General features: G+C 37.2%; 1 pseudogene; it reads right to left on the bottom strand.

Moving 5' to 3' along the window:
- Positions 1-7,068, bottom strand: part of LOC138035374 (single-stranded DNA-binding protein 3-like) — a 41,001-nt pseudogene extending 33,933 nt beyond the window's left edge.
- Between the last annotated feature and the right edge of the window lie 432 nt (positions 7,069-7,500).

Genomic DNA, 7,500 nt, shown 5'->3' with positions numbered 1-7,500 from the left:
TTTAATATTCATCCCAGGCCACTCTCTGTCCAAATATTTTATTATTCATCCCAGGCCACTCTCGGTCCAAACTTCAATTTATTCACATTTAGACTTTGCAAGTTTTGTTGGAAGAAAACAGCTCGACAATGCAGTGTGTATCACACGAAATATTTTATCAAAGATTAGATGACTTTAAGCAAAAGCAGAAGTGAAATACATCAAAACTAACCATGTTTATCGAAGATCAATTTTACAATGATGCAATGGAATACTTGAAGAAAAATCGAGTAGTGATTCGAGAGAAATGGAAGGCAAACTATCTCAGTCACAACTAAAGACATTGCAAAGAAAGAAATGGACATACCACCAAGGAAAACTGGACTAAACTTCAGAATACCCCGCCACTTATTTGCATTAATTTTCATTAAATAAGAATAGGCTCTATTGTATTAAGTCTCATTCTTCAAAAGATGCCGCATAGGGGAAACAATAGTGGTTAGCTGTGGCGGGGTATTGTGAAGTTGCTCCGAAAACTGCAAACACCTGACAGAAAAACTGTTATCCCAAAGAGTAAACTCTACGACACTCTTAGTCGTAGCACACCAAAGAACAGCACATAGAGGACGTCAAATCACAAGTAAATGGGAGAATGACAACTATTCAGAAGTAAGCGTTCAACTTGTAAAGTTGTTGGTAACTTTATGTCCATTGCACGAACAGCAGAAGACTATCACCAGCAAACAAGAAAGCAAGCACACAAACAACCGAAATTTAAGATTTCGGACATGGTAGCAATAAAAATAAACAAAGTAGACAAGATCAACCCTTTTCACCTCAAAATGCTCTTGGGTCAAATCATCGAAATTGAAAAGAGTGGATATGTAAGAATTGTGACAGAGTATGGCAAAGTTAATACTCTGATCACACCCTTGCGATTCTATCCTTGTATTGCCACTAATGTGAAACTAGATTTCTCTACCAAAACATCTTTTACAGCAGCATGCAAAAAAGCAAGTGGGCTATAGATGAAAAACTGCTGATTGGTGCTAAGTTTCCCTTATACTACTCATTGAAATATCTTGATATGGAAAAACAAAGCAAATTGCTACAAGACACTAATCTCAAAATACTATTTTATTAATTTAATGACAAAATAGCAAAAATTAAATTGTAAGATTTCTGCACTTTATTTCTTGTCTTATTGAAACAGTGACATGATTCATGTATTGCTGTTACAGTCTGCATGCAAACTGAATTGTACACACATGATAAAACTAATCCAAACCAACAGCAGGACTGGTACACTCATAGTAACTTGATGATAAGCCAAAAAGCAATCCTTAGCCCTTGTTGCCGCATACACTAAATAAACAGGCTTTAAAATAAATTCTTAATGTTTATGTTTCGTACATCATTCATGACTGTAAATAAAAGCTAACCATTCTAGAACCAGTGTTTAGGCTTAAATTGTGTAAATTAGTGCTTAAAACCACTCATGTTATTCTTGGTCAAACCAGACTGTTAAGTATTTCCAACAAGTCTTGCTATTTCTGTCCTGCTCTGAATGTTCAGCAAACCTTATTTCAGTAACCTCTTGAACTAAGTAAATGAATGGCAAACAGCTGTTATCAATGAAGTGTGTTCTTTGTGTTCAACAAACATTAAACTAGTTATTTTACCTGTTTTTGCACCAGTACTAGTACAATTAAAATTGTACCAGTTCAAACTATTTTGTACCAGTTCAATATATTCTGTACCAGTTCAAAAACAAATTGTACCAAAGTGCAAATTGAACTACCTGTACAACATATACACAGTACCATTTCAACAAGAACAACAACATTTATTGATAGTACATTTCCTTCAAGATTTTGCAGCATTTTGTGACGTTAAAAACCTAAAAGGTTCTATTAAGGACGCAATAGTCTCCCCCTTAGACAACCCTAACTGAATAACAAAAGCCTTGTAATTATTTCAGCTACTACACCCTTCATTAAGCATACAATGAAATTATAAAGGATCCAGCCAGTGTGTGCAATAAGTACAGAAGCAGGAGGGGTGATACGTTTGTGCCTTTACTCGAAGAGTTACGATGTACATGTATGTACTTGGCCACTATTGACGAGTGAAATTGTCTGGCATTAGCATAAAATCAATAGGTGTCACTCTTACACGGAAAAGGATGAAAGGGGACATGGTTTTAGCAGACAGAGATGACAAGGTCTCCATTGACAAATAAAATTGTCTGGTGTTAGACAGGGCAAAACATAATTATGTCACTCTTTGGAGGAAAAGGGATAGATATACTGCAATCAAACAAAGTATTAGATCGATCAACTAAAAAGCAAGACTCACCAGTAACCATTGACTCCTAAGAGTGTGAATTTGGCAGATTTTACTGTCTACCCCCAGACGATTTTATTCATCAACCGCATGGGGGCATCCAAGGGTGCCTAATGGTTGAATGGGTTAACTACTGAAAACAGCTGTCCCCTCCATTATTAAATTACATTTAACATTATTCACATTTTGAATTGGCTCTCATATAATTGCTACAGCATTAAACAAAACATGATCATGTGCACAATATGACATGACAATTAATTTTCTTCAAAATGTGAAAATTTAAACACCTTGGAGTTTGCACTGAAAGTTTCCTTGGTTCCCCCCACCCTCCCCTGCATGCCTTTCAGGTTCTTATAAAATTATCTACCTGTCCTGGTATCCTAACATTAGGCGGTCTATTTGTTGCTGGATTATATCTTGACATTGCATAAGGTGTCTACAAAAAACAAATAATTATTTTTAACATGTGTCAGACTCAAAAGCATGTGCTAACACAACAGGTTTAAGGACGTTAGCGCCCATTGCTACTGCGCATCCTTACAGCGCACGCAAATTCACATGCCACGTCACGCATCGAGCGCGCGCACTAAGTACTAAAATGAACAATGATAAGTACTAAACAATGAACAATGATAGTGGGAAGTTAAAAAAATTTCGAGTTCTCTGTCCTCGGGACATGGAATCCTGCCATCTTGCAGCTGCAAGGTGCATAAAACTATAGTCGCTAAATGCGAAATTGTTCTTTAATTAAGAAACCTCAACAGTTAATAACTAAATAACGTCCTTAAGTACTACATGTACATGTACAGGTCACTCTCTACAAGTCGCTTGTTACAAAACCTTTACCAATTAAAGCTTAACGTAGGCAAGCTTCATTAGGCCTAAAGACAACGTTTATGCCTAAGGTTTGCCAACTTGAAGGTTTTGGGTTGTTTTTGTATTGGTAAAACAATGATCTGTAATGAGTGACCTGTGGAATGTGACCTGTTCTTTAAACCTGCCAGTGCTAACTAGGCATGATAGGCTTAAACACAATCAAGGTTTGAACCTTACCTGATTGGGCATGTATCCTTGAGGTGGCTGGAAGTTAAGATATTTCATAGTTAATATTATTAAGTGCAACACAAATTATTAGACACGACTTTTGAAAAAATGTGACAAAAGTACATGTATGGTTAACGTTATATAAGTTACATCTTGCTATTAAGATTACTGCGATTTCCATAATTCTGTGGAATCTCATCTTCACGCGCTAACAGCGAAACTGCATTTTGGCTTCCATCAGTCAAACTTCCAATGCCAAGCCAAGAGTTGGCCCAAAACCACAGATTCTGAAATCAAATGATGCATGACAAAACCTTCCCACAGTACATTGTACATTTTTACATTGAACCACGGAATCTTTTCCCTTTTGATCCTTTTTACTGAAAAACCTCTAAAAAGATATCATAATGATATTCAAGCTGTGTAATAAATAAAAACTCCAATTCACTTTGTGAAGGTGGAGTCAATCTTCCCAGCTATGTTCAGCAATTTGATTAATAGGTTCCCCATTGACCAGTAAAATCGTCTGGCGTTAGACAGAGTTAAATACTAAGTCTGGCCGGTTTGGACGTCAAAGGGTTAATATAGAAGCCAAAACGTAGTTTGACACTTACAGTACCGCTCAGAATTAACCTAACAGGGAACGCTGAACGGAACGCGTTACATATTCGTTCAATTTCCGTTCTCTTATCCGTTCTATATCCGTTCTATACCCGTTCCGAATCCGTTCCAGCTCTGTTCTCTTTTGTTCCATTGGACGCGTTCCATGTAACGCATTTACAAGAAAAAGAATGCGTTCCTTTGAACGCGTTCACAAAAACCGGTAACATTCACTGCGAGATGAATATGGGATTGTAACTTCGTCAAGCAGTTAGTCTTTTCCTAAAACGAGGTTTTTGCGCTAGAGATATAAAAAAAAACAGTTAAATTATTGCAGTGATCAATAAGATTTCTTTTTCAATGGTGCAAAAATAAAATATTTGATTGTATACAAAAAGTGAGCAAAACAAGGACAAAAGACGACTTATGTATAAATTTGGCCTTGCGCACGGTATTGGTTGTCAAACGCTTACCGACAATACCCGAAGTTTATCTGTTATTTCTTTGTTACAAAGTATTTATCTGGAATAATACCGAAAATAAAAGCTTGTCTATTATGTCTGCTGTTTATTTTGATACTTTCCTTGTGTTGATTTTGCTTTGTTAGCGGACAGCACAAAGACAAAGTTGGTGGAATCCGAAAATTTTTCGTTGGACGTGTTACATTTTGATCCGAAACATCGCACTTTTAATTTCGTTTCTATCGTTTGTATCGCTTTAACCTTTCTATCGTTCGTTTGGTTCGCGGCAGCTATCGTTTGAAAGAATGGAAAAAAAGAAAGGTTTAAAGCGTTTTAAAGGTTTCGAAGGTTTAAAGTTTGTACTTTGCGTGAGAGAATTAGTCACGTATTGTGTAAAAATTGTCACGTGCTAGGCAACCAAACTTGTTTAGTGAAGCAGAACGAGCCAGTTGTTTTGTTTGCGCGCATTTCACGGCTAGTGGAATTTTTACGTCTATTTTCGGTTATGTACAAAAGAAATATCTTAAAGGAACGATTAAAGTGAAGGAAACCCAGTGTTTTACAAACGATTCAAACCGAACGAACCAAACCACAGATCAAACGATAAATTTTTGGCGTGATGGTTAAAAATTTAGTGCAAAAACTAGTCGCGTAACGCTAGTTCTGGTTCTACAACTCTAAAGTCCTCATTGTCTGTGGATGAACGGTATTATCCAACTAATGTGTACGTAAATTTTCAAGCCTCTTTGGCCATATTGAGAAAAATAAAATATTTACACGAACATCTCAATCGCGTTCACTGCAGCTGTTTTTCTCGCTGATTTGAAGTGCGGGGTTTTTTGTTTTGTTCTTAATTGAAAACAGAAAGATGTTTTGAAGCTTTCTCTTTACCAGCTAAATGCACATGAAATGTACTTTCCATCTCCGTTTTCAGATTATTGCAGTTTCCCAATTGTAGTCTTAAAATCAAGCGCTTAATTTAGCGGCCTTGAACACCAATCCCTTTTTTAACCGGGCCGGGTGTCAAGCGACACGTGCCTAATGCTAACAAATGTGGATTTCACAAAGTACACGTAAATCTCGCTAAGCGGGGACATTCTCTAGAACGCGTTCCTGCAGATGAGAACGTGTTCTAGAGAACAGGTTAAAGAGAACTTGTTTGTTCCATATCCGTTCTGCCCCCGTTCCAAATCCGTTCTGTTGCTGTTCCGTTTCTCGTTCAAAATTCGTTCTGATTGCGTTCGCGAACGCGTTCCATGTTAGGTTAATTCTGAGTGGTACTGTAGTACCTAAAGGTGAAATTCTGCAGAGTTATGAAAATCACAGTAATGGGAAATCAAACTTAACACTCTGATTATATTAGTATATAATGAGGTTTAACAAGGTTTAACCAAGTAAACAACTAAGGAGCGACAGCAGCCAATTGGTCAGTGGTTTTTAGTATACTGGCGCATGTGTGGAATACCTCGTGCTTTGGGTTGTATCGCTTATTTATCAGTGTGGCGGGAAGTAGGAGCATTGTGTGTTGAGCGTTTAGTGGTTTTTGTTCCCTCCCTCCCCACCCTCTGCTTTCCACTGTGTATCAGTGTGACGGGTGCCCATTCTTCTCGGGGGCGTGGGGGCTCATGGCTGGGTTGTTGGGTTTTGCCAGCCATCGGTGCGGTCTCCATCTTAGAGCTGGCTGCCAATAGTGGAGGCTCCAGGATGTTTCGGGCACCCAACCTCCAAAGAGCGACAATGTTGTTTACATGCATGTATCAAGGCCATCACTGACAGGCATTTTTCATACCAGGAATTTAAGACTTTTGTACCACCTTGACAAATTCATAGCCTTACTCCAGTAAAAGAAAAAAAATTTTTTGCAATTTGTCAAAGGGACAAAATTGATGTTTTGCAGGCCTGGATTATTACATCAGAGTCCTCCTTTTCCCTGTGACAAAAATCTTTGCACGGGCAGAATTAATGAACTACTACATTCCATTGTGCAAGGATTTGCACATTGTTTGCACATGCTCATTTGCTTAAACCCTTAATGAAAAAAAAAAAACATTTGCATTTGTTTCTGTTCTTTTTAAACCAATCAAATTTTGGCCCATTACATGGTTGTTTTTTAATTTTATTTTTTGTTATTTCATACAATGTAAAAAACATTTGAATCTATACACCTGGACCTGGTTATGTTCAAAAGCCAATTAACGCTAATCCCAGATTAAAAATTAACCAGGAGTGTATTTCTCTACTCCCAAATTCTTTTCAATGCTGATATTCTGCAAAACTTTACAGTAAAAGAAGTCAATCTTGAAAAAACGAAATAAGCAAAATAAACTTTCAACAAAAAGTTGAAAACATGTCAAAACAAACGTTTTCGCTAATCCAGAGTTACTGGTAATCGGCTTTCGAACAACCAGGCCCAGGGTTGTGATTTCAAAGGTACATGTACATGTAGCATCATTTTGAATTAATATGGTGAAGACATTTGACTTGTACATACTTGAACAGAAGGAGTCAGTTCCACACTACAGGCATGGACAGTGTACTTGACAATATTAAATTTTACCATTACCTGATTAGGCATATAACCGGGGGGAGTTTGATGTGACAGAGGTTGATGAGGTGACGCTTGTGGTTGTGAAGACTACAAAAACAAAGATAGAGATATTATAATAAAGCAAGCAACTTCAATTTATGGCCACCTCTTGTTACTGACCATGGACCCATCACAAACAATGACGTTTGGAAAATGACTTGAGTCATTTAATTAAGTCCATCGTTACAACTTACATGTACATGTACCTCTTGTAAACAACCACCTGAATTAAAATTACACTTTTGGGCTGACACTTACATGTACATGACGTTCAACTTTTAAAATGCAATTGACAGGTTGTAGCCAAAAAGTTCTCTGTTAATGTACTATATTATTTATATAAAATACAAAAGATGCAGCATAAAGGCATGGTTTCTTACTGTAGGGACACATGCTTTAATTCTCAATCAACTGTGCATGTGTGGATGCACACAGAGATCTGACCAACAAAAAAAAACAACTGACGGTAATGTGTCGGTT

This window comes from Montipora capricornis, unplaced genomic scaffold (genome assembly GCF_036669925.1).
Source record: "Montipora capricornis isolate CH-2021 unplaced genomic scaffold, ASM3666992v2 scaffold_361, whole genome shotgun sequence".
Lineage (NCBI taxonomy): Eukaryota > Metazoa > Cnidaria > Anthozoa > Scleractinia > Acroporidae > Montipora > Montipora capricornis.
The sequence above is the reverse complement of the archived record's forward strand: the minus strand, read 5'-3'. Positions and strand labels throughout refer to the sequence as shown.